Source organism: Gadus chalcogrammus, chromosome 12 (assembly GCF_026213295.1).
Source record: "Gadus chalcogrammus isolate NIFS_2021 chromosome 12, NIFS_Gcha_1.0, whole genome shotgun sequence".
Lineage (NCBI taxonomy): Eukaryota > Metazoa > Chordata > Actinopteri > Gadiformes > Gadidae > Gadus > Gadus chalcogrammus.
The window spans coordinates 8,302,865-8,323,674 of NC_079423.1; the positions used below are offsets into that span (position 1 = coordinate 8,302,865).

Here is a 20,810-nt window from a genome sequence, read left to right on the forward strand (position 1 = left end):
ACACGCACGCTCACTTCAGATCATGGGAGGACGTCAAAAAATCACCACCCATTCTCTGACACTTAACCGTTAACCTTGGTTCAAACATTTAACATCACACGCACACGCAGTGTATTTCAGATAATTAATGAATTCAGATGTCACAATGATCGTTTACATGGATAAGGAGTCCTACTGAATCAATTACTGCCGTTTATATCTAACTAATGATTGTTTTTGTAAAAGTGTAACGTCGAGCCTCAGCAGCTTTCTCACTCCTTATGTGCTACTGTATAAAACCTGGTTTTGCGCCTGCACTAATTGCTTACGGCCATACCACCCTGAACACGCCCGATCTCGTCTGATCTCGGAAGCTAAGCAGGGTCGGGCCTGGTTAGTACTTGGATGGGAGACCGCCTGGGAATACCAGGTGCTGTAAGCTTTTTCTTTTTCAACTCGAGCTCATTGACTCCGTGGCCTACCGTGGCGTACCGTGACCTGATGTTTACTGCCAACCGCTTTGGAGGATTTAAGCAACATACAAAAACTGACAACGTCTCTCAAAACTATTTTTGTGAAACATGAGGACAGTATAGTGATACTGCCAGCAGGGAGCACCAGAGAGCTGAACCGACAGTTGTACATTTCTTAAACTTTCACCAACACAAACACGCACGCTCACTTCAGATCATGGGAGGACGTCAAAAAATCACCACCCATTCTCTGACACTTTAACCGTTAACCTTGGTTCAAACATTTAACATCACACGCACACGCAGTGTATTTCAGATAATTAATGAATTCAGATGTCACAATGATCGTTTACATGGATAAGGAGTCCTACTGAATCAATTACTGCCGTTTATATCTAACTAATGATTGTTTTTGTAAAGTGTAACGTCGAGCCTCAGCAGCTTTCTCACTCCTTATGTGCTACTGTATAAAACCTGGTTTTGCGCCTGCACTAATTGCTTACGGCCATACCACCCTGAACACGCCCGATCTCGTCTGATCTCGGAAGCTAAGCAGGGTCGGGCCTGGTTAGTACTTGGATGGGAGACCGCCTGGGAATACCAGGTGCTGTAAGCTTTTTCTTTTTCAACTCGAGCTCATTGACTCCGTGGCCTACCGTGGCGTACCGTGACCTGATGTTTACTGCCAACCGCTTTGGAGGATTTAAGCAACATACAAAAACTGACAACGTCTCTCAAAACTATTTTGTGAAACATGAGGACAGTATAGTGATACTGCCAGCAGGGAGCACCAGAGAGCTGAACCGACAGTTGTACATTTCTTAAACTTTCACCAACACAAACACGCACGCTCACTTCAGATCATGGGAGGACGTCAAAAAATCACCACCCATTCTCTGACACTTTAACCGTTAACCTTGGTTCAAACATTTAACATCACACGCACACGCAGTGTATTTCAGATAATTAATGAATTCAGATGTCACAATGATCGTTTACATGGATAAGGAGTCCTACTGAATCAATTACTGCCGTTTATATCTAACTAATGATTGTTTTTGTAAAAGTGTAACGTCGAGCCTCAGCAGCTTTCTCACTCCTTATGTGCTACTGTATAAAACCTGGTTTTGCGCCTGCACTAATTGCTTACGGCCATACCACCCTGAACACGCCCGATCTCGTCTGATCTCGGAAGCTAAGCAGGGTCGGGCCTGGTTAGTACTTGGATGGGAGACCGCCTGGGAATACCAGGTGCTGTAAGCTTTTTCTTTTTCAACTCGAGCTCATTGACTCCGTGGCCTACCGTGGCGTACCGTGACCTGATGTTTACTGCCAACCGCTTTGGAGGATTTAAGCAACATACAAAAACTGACAACGTCTCTCAAAACTATTTTTGTGAAACATGAGGACAGTATAGTGATACTGCCAGCAGGGAGCACCAGAGAGCTGAACCGACAGTTGTACATTTCTTAAACTTTCACCAACACAAACACGCACGCTCACTTCAGATCATGGGAGGACGTCAAAAAATCACCACCCATTCTCTGACACTTTAACCGTTAACCTTGGTTCAAACATTTAACATCACACGCACACGCAGTGTATTTCAGATAATTAATGAATTCAGATGTCACAATGATCGTTTACATGGATAAGGAGTCCTACTGAATCAATTACTGCCGTTTATATCTAACTAATGATTGTTTTTGTAAAAGTGTAACGTCGAGCCTCAGCAGCTTTCTCACTCCTTATGTGCTACTGTATAAAACCTGGTTTTGCGCCTGCACTAATTGCTTACGGCCATACCACCCTGAACACGCCCGATCTCGTCTGATCTCGGAAGCTAAGCAGGGTCGGGCCTGGTTAGTACTTGGATGGGAGACCGCCTGGGAATACCAGGTGCTGTAAGCTTTTTCTTTTTCAACTCGAGCTCATTGACTCCGTGGCCTACCGTGGCGTACCGTGACCTGATGTTTACTGCCAACCGCTTTGGAGGATTTAAGCAACATACAAAAACTGACAACGTCTCTCAAAACTATTTTTGTGAAACATGAGGACAGTATAGTGATACTGCCAGCAGGGAGCACCAGAGAGCTGAACCGACAGTTGTACATTTCTTAAACTTTCACCAACACAAACACGCACGCTCACTTCAGATCATGGGAGGACGTCAAAAAATCACCACCCATTCTCTGACACTTTAACCGTTAACCTTGGTTCAAACATTTAACATCACACGCACACGCAGTGTATTTCAGATAATTAATGAATTCAGATGTCACAATGATCGTTTACATGGATAAGGAGTCCTACTGAATCAATTACTGCCGTTTATATCTAACTAATGATTGTTTTTGTAAGAGTGTAACGTCGAGCCTCAGCAGCTTTCTCACTCCTTATGTGCTACTGTATAAAACCTGGTTTTGCGCCTGCACTAATTGCTTACGGCCATACCACCCTGAACACGCCCGATCTCGTCTGATCTCGGAAGCTAAGCAGGGTCGGGCCTGGTTAGTACTTGGATGGGAGACCGCCTGGGAATACCAGGTGCTGTAAGCTTTTTCTTTTTCAACTCGAGCTCATTGACTCCGTGGCCTACCGTGGCGTACCGTGACCTGATGTTTACTGCCAACCGCTTTGGAGGATTTAAGCAACATACAAAAACTGACAACGTCTCTCAAAACTATTTTTGTGAAACATGAGGACAGTATAGTGATACTGCCAGCAGGGAGCACCAGAGAGCTGAACCGACAGTTGTACATTTCTTAAACTTTCACCAACACAAACACGCACGCTCACTTCAGATCATGGGAGGACGTCAAAAAATCACCACCCATTCTCTGACACTTTAACCGTTAACCTTGGTTCAAACATTTAACATCACACGCACACGCAGTGTATTTCAGATAATTAATGAATTCAGATGTCACAATGATCGTTTACATGGATAAGGAGTCCTACTGAATCAATTACTGCCGTTTATATCTAACTAATGATTGTTTTTGTAAAAGTGTAACGTCGAGCCTCAGCAGCTTTCTCACTCCTTATGTGCTACTGTATAAAACCTGGTTTTGCGCCTGCACTAATTGCTTACGGCCATACCACCCTGAACACGCCCGATCTCGTCTGATCTCGGAAGCTAAGCAGGGTCGGGCCTGGTTAGTACTTGGATGGGAGACCGCCTGGGAATACCAGGTGCTGTAAGCTTTTTCTTTTTCAACTCGAGCTCATTGACTCCGTGGCCTACCGTGGCGTACCGTGACCTGATGTTTACTGCCAACCGCTTTGGAGGATTTAAGCAACATACAAAAACTGACAACGTCTCTCAAAACTATTTTTGTGAAACATGAGGACAGTATAGTGATACTGCCAGCAGGGAGCACCAGAGAGCTGAACCGACAGTTGTACATTTCTTAAACTTTCACCAACACAAACACGCACGCTCACTTCAGATCATGGGAGGACGTCAAAAAATCACCACCCATTCTCTGACACTTTAACCGTTAACCTTGGTTCAAACATTTAACATCACACGCACACGCAGTGTATTTCAGATAATTAATGAATTCAGATGTCACAATGATCGTTTACATGGATAAGGAGTCCTACTGAATCAATTACTGCCGTTTATATCTAACTAATGATTGTTTTTGTAAAAGTGTAACGTCGAGCCTCAGCAGCTTTCTCACTCCTTATGTGCTACTGTATAAAACCTGGTTTTGCGCCTGCACTAATTGCTTACGGCCATACCACCCTGAACACGCCCGATCTCGTCTGATCTCGGAAGCTAAGCAGGGTCGGGCCTGGTTAGTACTTGGATGGGAGACCGCCTGGGAATACCAGGTGCTGTAAGCTTTTTCTTTTTCAACTCGAGCTCATTGACTCCGTGGCCTACCGTGGCGTACCGTGACCTGATGTTTACTGCCAACCGCTTTGGAGGATTTAAGCAACATACAAAAACTGACAACGTCTCTCAAAACTATTTTTGTGAAACATGAGGACAGTATAGTGATACTGCCAGCAGGGAGCACCAGAGAGCTGAACCGACAGTTGTACATTTCTTAAACTTTCACCAACACAAACACGCACGCTCACTTCAGATCATGGGAGGACGTCAAAAAATCACCACCCATTCTCTGACACTTTAACCGTTAACCTTGGTTCAAACATTTAACATCACACGCACACGCAGTGTATTTCAGATAATTAATGAATTCAGATGTCACAATGATCGTTTACATGGATAAGGAGTCCTACTGAATCAATTACTGCCGTTTATATCTAACTAATGATTGTTTTTGTAAAGTGTAACGTCGAGCCTCAGCAGCTTTCTCACTCCTTATGTGCTACTGTATAAAACCTGGTTTTGCGCCTGCACTAATTGCTTACGGCCATACCACCCTGAACACGCCCGATCTCGTCTGATCTCGGAAGCTAAGCAGGGTCGGGCCTGGTTAGTACTTGGATGGGAGACCGCCTGGGAATACCAGGTGCTGTAAGCTTTTTCTTTTTCAACTCGAGCTCATTGACTCCGTGGCCTACCGTGGCGTACCGTGACCTGATGTTTACTGCCAACCGCTTTGGAGGATTTAAGCAACATACAAAAACTGACAACGTCTCTCAAAACTATTTTTGTGAAACATGAGGACAGTATAGTGATACTGCCAGCAGGGAGCACCAGAGAGCTGAACCGACAGTTGTACATTTCTTAAACTTTCACCAACACAAACACGCACGCTCACTTCAGATCATGGGAGGACGTCAAAAAATCACCACCCATTCTCTGACACTTTAACCGTTAACCTTGGTTCAAACATTTAACATCACACGCACACGCAGTGTATTTCAGATAATTAATGAATTCAGATGTCACAATGATCGTTTACATGGATAAGGAGTCCTACTGAATCAATTACTGCCGTTTATATCTAACTAATGATTGTTTTTGTAAAAGTGTAACGTCGAGCCTCAGCAGCTTTCTCACTCCTTATGTGCTACTGTATAAAACCTGGTTTTGCGCCTGCACTAATTGCTTACGGCCATACCACCCTGAACACGCCCGATCTCGTCTGATCTCGGAAGCTAAGCAGGGTCGGGCCTGGTTAGTACTTGGATGGGAGACCGCCTGGGAATACCAGGTGCTGTAAGCTTTTTCTTTTTCAACTCGAGCTCATTGACTCCGTGGCCTACCGTGGCGTACCGTGACCTGATGTTTACTGCCAACCGCTTTGGAGGATTTAAGCAACATACAAAAACTGACAACGTCTCTCAAAACTATTTTTGTGAAACATGAGGACAGTATAGTGATACTGCCAGCAGGGAGCACCAGAGAGCTGAACCGACAGTTGTACATTTCTTAAACTTTCACCAACACAAACACGCACGCTCACTTCAGATCATGGGAGGACGTCAAAAAATCACCACCCATTCTCTGACACTTTAACCGTTAACCTTGGTTCAAACATTTAACATCACACGCACACGCAGTGTATTTCAGATAATTAATGAATTCAGATGTCACAATGATCGTTTACATGGATAAGGAGTCCTACTGAATCAATTACTGCCGTTTATATCTAACTAATGATTGTTTTTGTAAGAGTGTAACGTCGAGCCTCAGCAGCTTTCTCACTCCTTATGTGCTACTGTATAAAACCTGGTTTTGCGCCTGCACTAATTGCTTACGGCCATACCACCCTGAACACGCCCGATCTCGTCTGATCTCGGAAGCTAAGCAGGGTCGGGCCTGGTTAGTACTTGGATGGGAGACCGCCTGGGAATACCAGGTGCTGTAAGCTTTTTCTTTTTCAACTCGAGCTCATTGCCTCCGTGGCCTACCGTGGCGTACCGTGACCTGATGTTTACTGCCAACCGCTTTGGAGGATTTAAGCAACATACAAAAACTGACAACGTCTCTCAAAACTATTTTTGTGAAACATGAGGACAGTATAGTGATACTGCCAGCAGGGAGCACCAGAGAGCTGAACCGACAGTTGTACATTTCTTAAACTTTCACCAACACAAACACGCACGCTCACTTCAGATCATGGGAGGACGTCAAAAAATCACCACCCATTCTCTGACACTTTAACCGTTAACCTTGGTTCAAACATTTAACATCACACGCACACGCAGTGTATTTCAGATAATTAATGAATTCAGATGTCACAATGATCGTTTACATGGATAAGGAGTCCTACTGAATCAATTACTGCCGTTTATATCTAACTAATGATTGTTTTTGTAAAAGTGTAACGTCGAGCCTCAGCAGCTTTCTCACTCCTTATGTGCTACTGTATAAAACCTGGTTTTGCGCCTGCACTAATTGCTTACGGCCATACCACCCTGAACACGCCCGATCTCGTCTGATCTCGGAAGCTAAGCAGGGTCGGGCCTGGTTAGTACTTGGATGGGAGACCGCCTGGGAATACCAGGTGCTGTAAGCTTTTTCTTTTTCAACTCGAGCTCATTGACTCCGTGGCCTACCGTGGCGTACCGTGACCTGATGTTTACTGCCAACCGCTTTGGAGGATTTAAGCAACATACAAAAACTGACAACGTCTCTCAAAACTATTTTTGTGAAACATGAGGACAGTATAGTGATACTGCCAGCAGGGAGCACCAGAGAGCTGAACCGACAGTTGTACATTTCTTAAACTTTCACCAACACAAACACGCACGCTCACTTCAGATCATGGGAGGACGTCAAAAAATCACCACCCATTCTCTGACACTTTAACCGTTAACCTTGGTTCAAACATTTAACATCACACGCACACGCAGTGTATTTCAGATAATTAATGAATTCAGATGTCACAATGATCGTTTACATGGATAAGGAGTCCTACTGAATCAATTACTGCCGTTTATATCTAACTAATGATTGTTTTTGTAAAAGTGTAACGTCGAGCCTCAGCAGCTTTCTCACTCCTTATGTGCTACTGTATAAAACCTGGTTTTGCGCCTGCACTAATTGCTTACGGCCATACCACCCTGAACACGCCCGATCTCGTCTGATCTCGGAAGCTAAGCAGGGTCGGGCCTGGTTAGTACTTGGATGGGAGACCGCCTGGGAATACCAGGTGCTGTAAGCTTTTTCTTTTTCAACTCGAGCTCATTGACTCCGTGGTGTACCGTGACCTGATGTTTACTGCCAACCGCTTTGGAGGATTTAAGCAACATACAAAAACTGACAACGTCTCTCAAAACTGTTTTTGTGAAACATGAGGACAGTATAGTGATACTGCCAGCAGGGAGCACCAGAGAGCTGAACCGACAGTTGTACATTTCTTAAACTTTCACCAACACAAACATGCACGCTCACTTCAGATCATGGGAGGACGTCAAAAAATCACCACCCATTCTCTGACACTTTAACCGTTAACCTTGGTTCAAACATTTAACATCACACGCACACGCAGTGTATTTCAGATAATTAATGAATTCAGATGTCACAATGATCGTTTACATGGATAAGGAGTCCTACTGAATCAATTACTGCCGTTTATATCTAACTAATGATTGTTTTTGTAAAAGTGTAACGTCAAGCCTCAGCCGCTTTCTCACTCCTTATGTGCTACTGTATAAAACCTGGTTTTGCGCCTGCACTAATTGCTTACGGCCATACCACCCTGAACACGCCCGATCTCGTCTGATATCGGAAGCTAAGCAGGGTCGGGCCTGGTTAGTACTTGGATGGGAGACCTCCTCAGAAGCCCAGGTTGCTTTAAGTAGTGACGGGTGTCACCACAAGAAAAAAAAAAAAAAAAACACGCCCGATCTCGTCTGAACTCGGGAGCTAAGCAGGGTCGGGCCTGGTTAGTACTTGGATGGGAGACCGCCTGGGAATACCAGGTGCTGTAAGCTTTTTCTTTTTAAACTCGAGCTCATTGCCTCCGTGGCCTACCGTGGCGTACCGTGACCTGATGTTTACTGCCAACCGCTTTGGAGGATTTAAGCAACATACAAAAACTGACAACGTCTCTCAAAACTATTTTTGTGAAACATGAGGACAGTATAGTGATACTGCCAGCAGGCAGCACCAGAGAGCTGAAACGACAGTTGTACATTTCTTAAACTTTCACCAACACAAACACGCACGCTCACTTCAGGGCCCCGTTTCCCGATAACGATGGATCCACGCTCGTACGATCATTCTCACGATGGATTTTGCGATCCATCGTCAATTTCTTTGGAGCGTTTCCCGAAACTCCTCTTAACGTGAACGCGCATTCGCTGCACTCACGACGTCGTAGGATTGTAACTGTCTACTGACACGGTGCTGAAATGGGCTCCGTAGGAGGGGGAGACGCAGGAATGTCGCAGGAAAATTGTGTTAAAAAGGGTTAAAATAAATCCCCATCAAGGACAACAGCAGAGTAGCCTCCGAAAAAAATAGACTGCAATTAGATGAATGCTATAGCAAGACATTAAAACACAATTGATTAGGCTTAAACCGACATATATCAGTCCTAATCCTGAATGCACTGTGCGTTTCACGGCATTTTCCCCCCTGAAATAATTCCATATGACAAAAAATTAAAAATTGCTTGTGTGACAACTACATTTATCTTAATGGGCTGATTTCTGAAACATGCTTTGCGCAGCAAAGAGAGCCGACTTAATTGATTCCGCATAAGGGTTTCCTTGATTGATCATTTGATTGGCTATAAAAGCCCCTCTGGAAATAGGGTAAGGTATGTATTGATGAGGAATACAACGAAGCCCACCGTCTGGCCCGGTGCATCGTTGAGCGCACGATCGGGAGGTGGAAGTTGCGCTATATTAGATGCCTTCATCACAAGTCAGGCGGAGGGCTCCAGTTTTCGCCGGCCAAGTCATGCGCCGTGATATGTGTGACGGCTATGTTGCACAACATTGCAGCTAAGGCTGGGGTGGCATTGCTTGAACCGGAGGACGCTGAGGACGATGACGACGAGGAAGATCGGTGTGAGGACGGCCTCCCTCATAACTACGCGGCTGGTTTTCATGCGCGTCGAAGAGTGATTGAGACTTTTTTTTAACCCCCTCCACCCTCCCACATGTCACTAAACATTCCCGTCAACGTGACCAATCCCCACCATATCCCAGCCTTTTGCCTGCTCCTTTGCTTGTTTTTTATAATTTATTTTATTTCTTTATTTTAATTTTTTTTAATTTAATTTAATTTTTACATTATTTTATGCTACGTTTTATGAGTAGCCTATGTCAGTCTGCACAAATCCCCCCACTTTCTCTCACACATTTTGAGTGCCCTGCCTGCGCAAACATTTTCTGGACTGTCCCGTTTTATTTTGGCCATTTTAACATCTTTATTAATAAATAAATTAATAATCTTTATTAATTACCAAACTAAGAACATAAAGGCGCAATGCGTTTTAATAAAACGCATCCAATAGACGGAATGTCCGATGGTGTCGCCACTGAGGCTATAGCTGACGATGCTCTTAGCGTCCTACGAGCACCCCTGGAGTACTCGTTAGCTACGAGCGTTTTCAAGACGTTCGTTCCCCACGATGCTTTCGGGAAACGCGGTGAAAACTCTACGATGCCCTTACGACGCACTTCACGATCCACTTAGGCTAACGATGCTTTCGGGAAACGGGGCCCAGATCATGGGAGGACGTCAAAAAATCACCACCCATTCTCTGACACTTTAACCGTTAACCTTGGTTCAAACATTTAACATCACACGCACACGCAGTGTATTTCAGATAATTAATGAATTCAGATGTCACAATGATCGTTTACATGGATAAGGAGTCCTACTGAATCAATTACTGCCGTTTATATCTAACTAATGATTGTTTTTGTAAAAGTGTAACGTCGAGCCTCAGCAGCTTTCACACTCCTTATGTGCTACTGTATAAAACCTGGTTTTGCGCCTGCACTAATTGCTTACGGCCATACCACCCTGAACACGCCAGATCTCGTCTGATATCGGAAGCTAAGCAGGGTCGGGCCTGGTTAGTACTTGGATGGGAGACCGCCTGGGAATACCAGGTGCTGTAAGCTTTTTCTTTTTCAACTCGAGCTCATTGACTCCGTGGCCTACCGTGGCGTACCGTGACCTGATGTTTACTGCCAACCGCTTTGGAGGATTTAAGCAACATACAAAAACTGACAACGTCTCTCAAAACTATTTTTGTGAAACATGAGGACAGTATAGTGATACTGCCAGCAGGGAGCACCAGAGAGCTGAACCGACAGTTGTACATTTCTTAAACTTTCACCAACACAAACACGCACGCTCACTTCAGATCATGGGAGGACGTCAAAAAATCACCACCCATTCTCTGACACTTTAACCGTTAACCTTGGTTCAAACATTTAACATCACACGCACACGCAGTGTATTTCAGATAATTAATGAATTCAGATGTCACAATGATCGTTTACATGGATAAGGAGTCCTACTGAATCAATTACTGCCGTTTATATCTAACTAATGATTGTTTTTGTAAGAGTGTAACGTCGAGCCTCAGCAGCTTTCTCACTCCTTATGTGCTACTGTATAAAACCTGGTTTTGCGCCTGCACTAATTGCTTACGGCCATACCACCCTGAACACGCCCGATCTCGTCTGATCTCGGAAGCTAAGCAGGGTCGGGCCTGGTTAGTACTTGGATGGGAGACCGCCTGGGAATACCAGGTGCTGTAAGCTTTTTCTTTTTCAACTCGAGCTCATTGACTCCGTGGCCTACCGTGGCGTACCGTGACCTGATGTTTACTGCCAACCGCTTTGGAGGATTTAAGCAACATACAAAAACTGACAACGTCTCTCAAAACTATTTTTGTGAAACATGAGGACAGTATAGTGATACTGCCAGCAGGGAGCACCAGAGAGCTGAACCGACAGTTGTACATTTCTTAAACTTTCACCAACACAAACACGCACGCTCACTTCAGATCATGGGAGGACGTCAAAAAATCACCACCCATTCTCTGACACTTTAACCGTTAACCTTGGTTCAAACATTTAACATCACACGCACACGCAGTGTATTTCAGATAATTAATGAATTCAGATGTCACAATGATCGTTTACATGGATAAGGAGTCCTACTGAATCAATTACTGCCGTTTATATCTAACTAATGATTGTTTTTGTAAAAGTGTAACGTCGAGCCTCAGCAGCTTTCTCACTCCTTATGTGCTACTGTATAAAACCTGGTTTTGCGCCTGCACTAATTGCTTACGGCCATACCACCCTGAACACGCCCGATCTCGTCTGATCTCGGAAGCTAAGCAGGGTCGGGCCTGGTTAGTACTTGGATGGGAGACCGCCTGGGAATACCAGGTGCTGTAAGCTTTTTCTTTTTCAACTCGAGCTCATTGCCTCCGTGGCCTACCGTGGCGTACCGTGACCTGATGTTTACTGCCAACCGCTTTGGAGGATTTAAGCAACATACAAAAACTGACAACGTCTCTCAAAACTATTTTTGTGAAACATGAGGACAGTATAGTGATACTGCCAGCAGGGAGCACCAGAGAGCTGAACCGACAGTTGTACATTTCTTAAACTTTCACCAACACAAACACGCACGCTCACTTCAGATCATGGGAGGACGTCAAAAAATCACCACCCATTCTCTGACACTTTAACCGTTAACCTTGGTTCAAACATTTAACATCACACGCACACGCAGTGTATTTCAGATAATTAATGAATTCAGATGTCACAATGATCGTTTACATGGATAAGGAGTCCTACTGAATCAATTACTGCCGTTTATATCTAACTAATGATTGTTTTTGTAAAAGTGTAACGTCGAGCCTCAGCAGCTTTCTCACTCCTTATGTGCTACTGTATAAAACCTGGTTTTGCGCCTGCACTAATTGCTTACGGCCATACCACCCTGAACACGCCCGATCTCGTCTGATCTCGGAAGCTAAGCAGGGTCGGGCCTGGTTAGTACTTGGATGGGAGACCGCCTGGGAATACCAGGTGCTGTAAGCTTTTCTTTTTCAACTCGAGCTCATTGACTCCGTGGCCTACCGTGGCGTACCGTGACCTGATGTTTACTGCCAACCGCTTTGGAGGATTTAAGCAACATACAAAAACTGACAACGTCTCTCAAAACTATTTTTGTGAAACATGAGGACAGTATAGTGATACTGCCAGCAGGGAGCACCAGAGAGCTGAACCGACAGTTGTACATTTCTTAAACTTTCACCAACACAAACACGCACGCTCACTTCAGATCATGGGAGGACGTCAAAAAATCACCACCCATTCTCTGACACTTTAACCGTTAACCTTGGTTCAAACATTTAACATCACACGCACACGCAGTGTATTTCAGATAATTAATGAATTCAGATGTCACAATGATCGTTTACATGGATAAGGAGTCCTACTGAATCAATTACTGCCGTTTATATCTAACTAATGATTGTTTTTGTAAAAGTGTAACGTCGAGCCTCAGCAGCTTTCTCACTCCTTATGTGCTACTGTATAAAACCTGGTTTTGCGCCTGCACTAATTGCTTACGGCCATACCACCCTGAACACGCCCGATCTCGTCTGATCTCGGAAGCTAAGCAGGGTCGGGCCTGGTTAGTACTTGGATGGGAGACCGCCTGGGAATACCAGGTGCTGTAAGCTTTTTCTTTTTCAACTCGAGCTCATTGCCTCCGTGGCCTACCGTGGCGTACCGTGACCTGATGTTTACTGCCAACCGCTTTGGAGGATTTAAGCAACATACAAAAACTGACAACGTCTCTCAAAACTATTTTTGTGAAACATGAGGACAGTATAGTGATACTGCCAGCAGGGAGCACCAGAGAGCTGAACCGACAGTTGTACATTTCTTAAACTTTCACCAACACAAACACGCACGCTCACTTCAGATCATGGGAGGACGTCAAAAAATCACCACCCATTCTCTGACACTTTAACCGTTAACCTTGGTTCAAACATTTAACATCACACGCACACGCAGTGTATTTCAGATAATTAATGAATTCAGATGTCACAATGATCGTTTACATGGATAAGGAGTCCTACTGAATCAATTACTGCCGTTTATATCTAACTAATGATTGTTTTTGTAAAAGTGTAACGTCGAGCCTCAGCAGCTTTCTCACTCCTTATGTGCTACTGTATAAAACCTGGTTTTGCGCCTGCACTAATTGCTTACGGCCATACCACCCTGAACACGCCCGATCTCGTCTGATCTCGGAAGCTAAGCAGGGTCGGGCCTGGTTAGTACTTGGATGGGAGACCGCCTGGGAATACCAGGTGCTGTAAGCTTTTTCTTTTTCAACTCGAGCTCATTGACTCCGTGGCCTACCGTGGCGTACCGTGACCTGATGTTTACTGCCAACCGCTTTGGAGGATTTAAGCAACATACAAAAACTGACAACGTCTCTCAAAACTATTTTTGTGAAACATGAGGACAGTATAGTGATACTGCCAGCAGGGAGCACCAGAGAGCTGAACCGACAGTTGTACATTTCTTAAACTTTCACCAACACAAACACGCACGCTCACTTCAGATCATGGGAGGACGTCAAAAAATCACCACCCATTCTCTGACACTTTAACCGTTAACCTTGGTTCAAACATTTAACATCACACGCACACGCAGTGTATTTCAGATAATTAATGAATTCAGATGTCACAATGATCGTTTACATGGATAAGGAGTCCTACTGAATCAATTACTGCCGTTTATATCTAACTAATGATTGTTTTTGTAAAAGTGTAACGTCGAGCCTCAGCAGCTTTCTCACTCCTTATGTGCTACTGTATAAAACCTGGTTTTGCGCCTGCACTAATTGCTTACGGCCATACCACCCTGAACACGCCCGATCTCGTCTGATCTCGGAAGCTAAGCAGGGTCGGGCCTGGTTAGTACTTGGATGGGAGACCGCCTGGGAATACCAGGTGCTGTAAGCTTTTTCTTTTTCAACTCGAGCTCATTGCCTCCGTGGCCTACCGTGGCGTACCGTGACCTGATGTTTACTGCCAACCGCTTTGGAGGATTTAAGCAACATACAAAAACTGACAACGTCTCTCAAAACTATTTTTGTGAAACATGAGGACAGTATAGTGATACTGCCAGCAGGGAGCACCAGAGAGCTGAACCGACAGTTGTACATTTCTTAAACTTTCACCAACACAAACACGCACGCTCACTTCAGATCATGGGAGGACGTCAAAAAATCACCACCCATTCTCTGACACTTTAACCGTTAACCTTGGTTCAAACATTTAACATCACACGCACACGCAGTGTATTTCAGATAATTAATGAATTCAGATGTCACAATGATCGTTTACATGGATAAGGAGTCCTACTGAATCAATTACTGCCGTTTATATCTAACTAATGATTGTTTTTGTAAAAGTGTAACGTCGAGCCTCAGCAGCTTTCTCACTCCTTATGTGCTACTGTATAAAACCTGGTTTTGCGCCTGCACTAATTGCTTACGGCCATACCACCCTGAACACGCCCGATCTCGTCTGATCTCGGAAGCTAAGCAGGGTCGGGCCTGGTTAGTACTTGGATGGGAGACCGCCTGGGAATACCAGGTGCTGTAAGCTTTTTCTTTTTCAACTCGAGCTCATTGACTCCGTGGCCTACCGTGGCGTACCGTGACCTGATGTTTACTGCCAACCGCTTTGGAGGATTTAAGCAACATACAAAAACTGACAACGTCTCTCAAAACTATTTTTGTGAAACATGAGGACAGTATAGTGATACTGCCAGCAGGGAGCACCAGAGAGCTGAACCGACAGTTGTACATTTCTTAAACTTTCACCAACACAAACACGCACGCTCACTTCAGATCATGGGAGGACGTCAAAAAATCACCACCCATTCTCTGACACTTTAACCGTTAACCTTGGTTCAAACATTTAACATCACACGCACACGCAGTGTATTTCAGATAATTAATGAATTCAGATGTCACAATGATCGTTTACATGGATAAGGAGTCCTACTGAATCAATTACTGCCGTTTATATCTAACTAATGATTGTTTTTGTAAAAGTGTAACGTCGAGCCTCAGCAGCTTTCTCACTCCTTATGTGCTACTGTATAAAACCTGGTTTTGCGCCTGCACTAATTGCTTACGGCCATACCACCCTGAACACGCCCGATCTCGTCTGATCTCGGAAGCTAAGCAGGGTCGGGCCTGGTTAGTACTTGGATGGGAGACCGCCTGGGAATACCAGGTGCTGTAAGCTTTTTCTTTTTCAACTCGAGCTCATTGACTCCGTGGCCTACCGTGGCGTACCGTGACCTGATGTTTACTGCCAACCGCTTTGGAGGATTTAAGCAACATACAAAAACTGACAACGTCTCTCAAAACTATTTTTGTGAAACATGAGGACAGTATAGTGATACTGCCAGCAGGGAGCACCAGAGAGCTGAACCGACAGTTGTACATTTCTTAAACTTTCACCAACACAAACACGCACGCTCACTTCAGATCATGGGAGGACGTCAAAAAATCACCACCCATTCTCTGACACTTTAACCGTTAACCTTGGTTCAAACATTTAACATCACACGCACACGCAGTGTATTTCAGATAATTAATGAATTCAGATGTCACAATGATCGTTTACATGGATAAGGAGTCCTACTGAATCAATTACTGCCGTTTATATCTAACTAATGATTGTTTTTGTAAGAGTGTAACGTCGAGCCTCAGCAGCTTTCTCACTCCTTATGTGCTACTGTATAAAACCTGGTTTTGCGCCTGCACTAATTGCTTACGGCCATACCACCCTGAACACGCCCGATCTCGTCTGATCTCGGAAGCTAAGCAGGGTCGGGCCTGGTTAGTACTTGGATGGGAGACCGCCTGGGAATACCAGGTGCTGTAAGCTTTTTCTTTTTCAACTCGAGCTCATTGACTCCGTGGCCTACCGTGGCGTACCGTGACCTGATGTTTACTGCCAACCGCTTTGGAGGATTTAAGCAACATACAAAAACTGACAACGTCTCTCAAAACTATTTTTGTGAAACATGAGGACAGTATAGTGATACTGCCAGCAGGGAGCACCAGAGAGCTGAACCGACAGTTGTACATTTCTTAAACTTTCACCAACACAAACACGCACGCTCACTTCAGATCATGGGAGGACGTCAAAAAATCACCACCCATTCTCTGACACTTTAACCGTTAACCTTGGTTCAAACATTTAACATCACACGCACACGCAGTGTATTTCAGATAATTAATGAATTCAGATGTCACAATGATCGTTTACATGGATAAGGAGTCCTACTGAATCAATTACTGCCGTTTATATCTAACTAATGATTGTTTTTGTAAAAGTGTAACGTCGAGCCTCAGCAGCTTTCTCACTCCTTATGTGCTACTGTATAAAACCTGGTTTTGCGCCTGCACTAATTGCTTACGGCCATACCACCCTGAACACGCCCGATCTCGTCTGATCTCGGAAGCTAAGCAGGGTCGGGCCTGGTTAGTACTTGGATGGGAGACCGCCTGGGAATACCAGGTGCTGTAAGCTTTTTCTTTTTCAACTCGAGCTCATTGACTCCGTGGCCTACCGTGGCGTACCGTGACCTGATGTTTACTGCCAACCGCTTTGGAGGATTTAAGCAACATACAAAAACTGACAACGTCTCTCAAAACTATTTTTGTGAAACATGAGGACAGTATAGTGATACTGCCAGCAGGGAGCACCAGAGAGCTGAACCGACAGTTGTACATTTCTTAAACTTTCACCAACACAAACACGCACGCTCACTTCAGATCATGGGAGGACGTCAAAAAATCACCACCCATTCTCTGACACTTTAACCGTTAACCTTGGTTCAAACATTTAACATCACACGCACACGCAGTGTATTTCAGATAATTAATGAATTCAGATGTCACAATGATCGTTTACATGGATAAGGAGTCCTACTGAATCAATTACTGCCGTTTATATCTAACTAATGATTGTTTTTGTAAAAGTGTAACGTCGAGCCTCAGCAGCTTTCTCACTCCTTATGTGCTACTGTATAAAACCTGGTTTTGCGCCTGCACTAATTGCTTACGGCCATACCACCCTGAACACGCCCGATCTCGTCTGATCTCGGAAGCTAAGCAGGGTCGGGCCTGGTTAGTACTTGGATGGGAGACCGCCTGGGAATACCAGGTGCTGTAAGCTTTTTCTTTTTCAACTCGAGCTCATTGACTCCGTGGCCTACCGTGGCGTACCGTGACCTGATGTTTACTGCCAACCGCTTTGGAGGATTTAAGCAACATACAAAAACTGACAACGTCTCTCAAAACTATTTTTGTGAAACATGAGGACAGTATAGTGATACTGCCAGCAGGGAGCACCAGAGAGCTGAACCGACAGTTGTACATTTCTTAAACTTTCACCAACACAAACACGCACGCTCACTTCAGATCATGGGAGGACGTCAAAAAATCACCACCCATTCTCTGACACTTTAACCGTTAACCTTGGTTCAAACATTTAACATCACACGCACACGCAGTGTATTTCAGATAATTAATGAATTCAGATGTCACAATGATCGTTTACATGGATAAGGAGTCCTACTGAATCAATTACTGCCGTTTATATCTAACTAATGATTGTTTTTGTAAAAGTGTAACGTCGAGCCTCAGCAGCTTTCTCACTCCTTATGTGCTACTGTATAAAACCTGGTTTTGCGCCTGCACTAATTGCTTACGGCCATACCACCCTGAACACGCCCGATCTCGTCTGATCTCGGAAGCTAAGCAGGGTCGGGCCTGGTTAGTACTTGGATGGGAGACCGCCTGGGAATACCAGGTGCTGTAAGCTTTTTCTTTTTCAACTCGAGCTCATTGACTCCGTGGCCTACCGTGGCGTACCGTGACCTGATGTTTACTGCCAACCGCTTTGGAGGATTTAAGCAACATACAAAAACTGACAACGTCTCTCAAAACTATTTTGTGAAACATGAGGACAGTATAGTGATACTGCCAGCAGGGAGCACCAGAGAGCTGAACCGACAGTTGTACATTTCTTAAACTTTCACCAACACAAACACGCACGCTCACTTCAGATCATGGGAGGACGTCAAAAAATCACCACCCATTCTCTGACACTTTAACCGTTAACCTTGGTTCAAACATTTAACATCACACGCACACGCAGTGTATTTCAGATAATTAATGAATTCAGATGTCACAATGATCGTTTACATGGATAAGGAGTCCTACTGAATCAATTACTGCCGTTTATATCTAACTAATGATTGTTTTTGTAAAAGTGTAACGTCGAGCCTCAGCAGCTTTCTCACTCCTTATGTGCTACTGTATAAAACCTGGTTTTGCGCCTGCACTAATTGCTTACGGCCATACCACCCTGAACACGCCCGATCTCGTCTGATCTCGGAAGCTAAGCAGGGTCGGGCCTGGTTAGTACTTGGATGGGAGACCGCCTGGGAATACCAGGTGCTGTAAGCTTTTTCTTTTTCAACTCGAGCTCATTGACTCCGTGGCCTACCGTGGCGTACCGTGACCTGATGTTTACTGCCAACCGCTTTGGAGGATTTAAGCAACATACAAAAACTGACAACGTCTCTCAAAACTATTTTTGTGAAACATGAGGACAGTATAGTGATACTGCCAGCAGGGAGCACCAGAGAGCTGAACCGACAGTTGTACATTTCTTAAACTTTCACCAACACAAACACGCACGCTCACTTCAGATCATGGGAGGACGTCAAAAAATCACCACCCATTCTCTGACACTTTAACCGTTAACCTTGGTTCAAACATTTAACATCACACGCACACGCAGTGTATTTCAGATAATTAATGAATTCAGATGTCACAATGATCGTTTACATGGATAAGGAGTCCTACTGAATCAATTACTGCCGTTTATATCTAACTAATGATTGTTTTTGTAAAAGTGTAACGTCGAGCCTCAGCAGCTTTCTCACTCCTTATGTGCTACTGTATAAAACCTGGTTTTGCGCCTGCACTAATTGCTTACGGCCATACCACCCTGAACACGCCCGATCTCGTCTGATCTCGGAAGCTAAGCAGGGTCGGGCCTGGTTAGTACTTGGATGGGAGACCGCCTGGGAATACCAGGTGCTGTAAGCTTTTTCTTTTTCAACTCGAGCTCATTGACTCCGTGGCCTACCGTGGCGTACCGTGACCTGATGTTTACTGCCAACCGCTTTGGAGGATTTAAGCAACATACAAAAACTGACAACGTCTCTCAAAACTATTTTTGTGAAACATGAGGACAGTATAGTGATACTGCCAGCAGGGAGCACCAGAGAGCTGAACCGACAGTTGTACATTTCTTAAACTTTCACCAACACAAACACGCACGCTCACTTCAGATCATGGGAGGACGTCAAAAAATCACCACCCATTCTCTGACACTTTAACCGTTAACCTTGGTTCAAACATTTAACATCACACGCACACGCAGTGTATTTCAGATAATTAATGAATTCAGATGTCACAATGATCGTTTACATGGATAAGGAGTCCTACTGAATCAATTACTGCCGTTTATATCTAACTAATGATTGTTTTTGTAAGAGTGTAACGTCGAGCCTCAGCAGCTTTCTCACTCCTTATGTGCTACTGTATAAAACCTGGTTTTGCGCCTGCACTAATTGCTTACGGCCATACCACCCTGAACACGCCCGATCTCGTCTGATCTCGGAAGCTAAGCAGGGTCGGGCCTGGTTAGTACTTGGATGGGAGACCGCCTGGGAATACCAGGTGCTGTAAGCTTTTTCTTTTTCAACTCGAGCTCATTGACTCCGTGGCCTACCGTGGCGTACCGTGACCTGATGTTTACTGCCAACCGCTTTGGAGGATTTAAGCAACATACAAAAACTGACAACGTCTCTCAAAACTATTTTTGTGAAACATGAGGACAGTATAGTGATACTGCCAGCAGGGAGCACCAGAGAGCTGAACCGACAGTTGTACATTTCTTAAACTTTCACCAACACAAACACGCACGCTCACTTCAGATCATGGGAGGACGTCAAAAAATCACCACCCATTCTCTGACACTTTAACCGTTAACCTTGGTTCAAACATTTAACATCACACGCACACGCAGTGTATTTCAGATAATTAATGAATTCAGATGTCACAATGATCGTTTACATGGATAAGGAGTCCTACTGAATCAATTACTGCCGTTTATATCTAACTAATGATTGTTTTTGTAAAAGTGTAACGTCGAGCCTCAGCAGCTTTCTCACTCCTTATGTGCTACTGTATAAAACCTGGTTTTGCGCCTGCACTAATTGCTTACGGCCATACCACCCTGAACACGCCCGATCTCGTCTGATCTCGGAAGCTAAGCAGGGTCGGGCCTGGTTAGTACTTGGATGGGAGACCGCCTG

At 44.5% G+C, this 20,810-nt stretch overlaps 29 non-coding genes across 29 annotated transcripts; all 29 read left to right on the plus strand.

Moving 5' to 3' along the window:
• The first annotated feature begins 302 nt into the window (after positions 1-302).
• Positions 303-421, plus strand: LOC130397258 (5S ribosomal RNA). The gene has a single exon (XR_008899855.1). It is a non-coding gene; the product is annotated as a 5S ribosomal RNA (ribosomal RNA).
• Positions 422-949: 528 nt separating this feature from the next.
• LOC130397259 (5S ribosomal RNA) lies at positions 950-1,068 on the plus strand. The gene has a single exon (XR_008899856.1). It is a non-coding gene; the product is annotated as a 5S ribosomal RNA (ribosomal RNA).
• Positions 1,069-1,596: 528 nt separating this feature from the next.
• Positions 1,597-1,715, plus strand: LOC130397260 (5S ribosomal RNA). Its single transcript, XR_008899857.1, has one exon. It is a non-coding gene; the product is annotated as a 5S ribosomal RNA (ribosomal RNA).
• A 529-nt stretch (positions 1,716-2,244) lies between these two features.
• Positions 2,245-2,363, plus strand: LOC130397261 (5S ribosomal RNA). The gene has a single exon (XR_008899858.1). It is a non-coding gene; the product is annotated as a 5S ribosomal RNA (ribosomal RNA).
• A 529-nt stretch (positions 2,364-2,892) lies between these two features.
• LOC130397262 (5S ribosomal RNA) lies at positions 2,893-3,011 on the plus strand. Its single transcript, XR_008899859.1, has one exon. It is a non-coding gene; the product is annotated as a 5S ribosomal RNA (ribosomal RNA).
• A 529-nt stretch (positions 3,012-3,540) lies between these two features.
• LOC130397263 (5S ribosomal RNA) lies at positions 3,541-3,659 on the plus strand. Its single transcript, XR_008899860.1, has one exon. It is a non-coding gene; the product is annotated as a 5S ribosomal RNA (ribosomal RNA).
• A 529-nt stretch (positions 3,660-4,188) lies between these two features.
• LOC130397265 (5S ribosomal RNA) lies at positions 4,189-4,307 on the plus strand. The gene has a single exon (XR_008899862.1). It is a non-coding gene; the product is annotated as a 5S ribosomal RNA (ribosomal RNA).
• Positions 4,308-4,835: 528 nt separating this feature from the next.
• On the plus strand, positions 4,836-4,954 carry LOC130397266 (5S ribosomal RNA). Its single transcript, XR_008899863.1, has one exon. It is a non-coding gene; the product is annotated as a 5S ribosomal RNA (ribosomal RNA).
• A 529-nt stretch (positions 4,955-5,483) lies between these two features.
• Positions 5,484-5,602, plus strand: LOC130397267 (5S ribosomal RNA). The gene has a single exon (XR_008899864.1). It is a non-coding gene; the product is annotated as a 5S ribosomal RNA (ribosomal RNA).
• Positions 5,603-6,131: 529 nt separating this feature from the next.
• Positions 6,132-6,250, plus strand: LOC130397268 (5S ribosomal RNA). Its single transcript, XR_008899865.1, has one exon. It is a non-coding gene; the product is annotated as a 5S ribosomal RNA (ribosomal RNA).
• Positions 6,251-6,779: 529 nt separating this feature from the next.
• Positions 6,780-6,898, plus strand: LOC130397269 (5S ribosomal RNA). The gene has a single exon (XR_008899866.1). It is a non-coding gene; the product is annotated as a 5S ribosomal RNA (ribosomal RNA).
• Positions 6,899-7,427: 529 nt separating this feature from the next.
• On the plus strand, positions 7,428-7,546 carry LOC130397270 (5S ribosomal RNA). Its single transcript, XR_008899867.1, has one exon. It is a non-coding gene; the product is annotated as a 5S ribosomal RNA (ribosomal RNA).
• A 519-nt stretch (positions 7,547-8,065) lies between these two features.
• On the plus strand, positions 8,066-8,185 carry LOC130395788 (5S ribosomal RNA). Its single transcript, XR_008898802.1, has one exon. It is a non-coding gene; the product is annotated as a 5S ribosomal RNA (ribosomal RNA).
• Positions 8,186-10,347: 2,162 nt separating this feature from the next.
• LOC130394446 (5S ribosomal RNA) lies at positions 10,348-10,466 on the plus strand. Its single transcript, XR_008897603.1, has one exon. It is a non-coding gene; the product is annotated as a 5S ribosomal RNA (ribosomal RNA).
• A 529-nt stretch (positions 10,467-10,995) lies between these two features.
• On the plus strand, positions 10,996-11,114 carry LOC130397271 (5S ribosomal RNA). Its single transcript, XR_008899868.1, has one exon. It is a non-coding gene; the product is annotated as a 5S ribosomal RNA (ribosomal RNA).
• Positions 11,115-11,643: 529 nt separating this feature from the next.
• LOC130397272 (5S ribosomal RNA) lies at positions 11,644-11,762 on the plus strand. The gene has a single exon (XR_008899869.1). It is a non-coding gene; the product is annotated as a 5S ribosomal RNA (ribosomal RNA).
• Positions 11,763-12,291: 529 nt separating this feature from the next.
• On the plus strand, positions 12,292-12,410 carry LOC130397273 (5S ribosomal RNA). Its single transcript, XR_008899870.1, has one exon. It is a non-coding gene; the product is annotated as a 5S ribosomal RNA (ribosomal RNA).
• A 528-nt stretch (positions 12,411-12,938) lies between these two features.
• LOC130397274 (5S ribosomal RNA) lies at positions 12,939-13,057 on the plus strand. Its single transcript, XR_008899871.1, has one exon. It is a non-coding gene; the product is annotated as a 5S ribosomal RNA (ribosomal RNA).
• A 529-nt stretch (positions 13,058-13,586) lies between these two features.
• Positions 13,587-13,705, plus strand: LOC130397276 (5S ribosomal RNA). Its single transcript, XR_008899873.1, has one exon. It is a non-coding gene; the product is annotated as a 5S ribosomal RNA (ribosomal RNA).
• A 529-nt stretch (positions 13,706-14,234) lies between these two features.
• LOC130397277 (5S ribosomal RNA) lies at positions 14,235-14,353 on the plus strand. Its single transcript, XR_008899874.1, has one exon. It is a non-coding gene; the product is annotated as a 5S ribosomal RNA (ribosomal RNA).
• A 529-nt stretch (positions 14,354-14,882) lies between these two features.
• Positions 14,883-15,001, plus strand: LOC130397278 (5S ribosomal RNA). The gene has a single exon (XR_008899875.1). It is a non-coding gene; the product is annotated as a 5S ribosomal RNA (ribosomal RNA).
• A 529-nt stretch (positions 15,002-15,530) lies between these two features.
• On the plus strand, positions 15,531-15,649 carry LOC130397279 (5S ribosomal RNA). Its single transcript, XR_008899876.1, has one exon. It is a non-coding gene; the product is annotated as a 5S ribosomal RNA (ribosomal RNA).
• Positions 15,650-16,178: 529 nt separating this feature from the next.
• Positions 16,179-16,297, plus strand: LOC130397280 (5S ribosomal RNA). The gene has a single exon (XR_008899877.1). It is a non-coding gene; the product is annotated as a 5S ribosomal RNA (ribosomal RNA).
• Positions 16,298-16,826: 529 nt separating this feature from the next.
• On the plus strand, positions 16,827-16,945 carry LOC130397283 (5S ribosomal RNA). Its single transcript, XR_008899879.1, has one exon. It is a non-coding gene; the product is annotated as a 5S ribosomal RNA (ribosomal RNA).
• Positions 16,946-17,474: 529 nt separating this feature from the next.
• On the plus strand, positions 17,475-17,593 carry LOC130397284 (5S ribosomal RNA). Its single transcript, XR_008899880.1, has one exon. It is a non-coding gene; the product is annotated as a 5S ribosomal RNA (ribosomal RNA).
• Positions 17,594-18,122: 529 nt separating this feature from the next.
• On the plus strand, positions 18,123-18,241 carry LOC130397285 (5S ribosomal RNA). The gene has a single exon (XR_008899881.1). It is a non-coding gene; the product is annotated as a 5S ribosomal RNA (ribosomal RNA).
• A 528-nt stretch (positions 18,242-18,769) lies between these two features.
• LOC130397286 (5S ribosomal RNA) lies at positions 18,770-18,888 on the plus strand. Its single transcript, XR_008899882.1, has one exon. It is a non-coding gene; the product is annotated as a 5S ribosomal RNA (ribosomal RNA).
• Positions 18,889-19,417: 529 nt separating this feature from the next.
• Positions 19,418-19,536, plus strand: LOC130397287 (5S ribosomal RNA). Its single transcript, XR_008899883.1, has one exon. It is a non-coding gene; the product is annotated as a 5S ribosomal RNA (ribosomal RNA).
• A 529-nt stretch (positions 19,537-20,065) lies between these two features.
• LOC130397289 (5S ribosomal RNA) lies at positions 20,066-20,184 on the plus strand. Its single transcript, XR_008899885.1, has one exon. It is a non-coding gene; the product is annotated as a 5S ribosomal RNA (ribosomal RNA).
• The last annotated feature ends 626 nt before the right edge of the window (positions 20,185-20,810 follow it).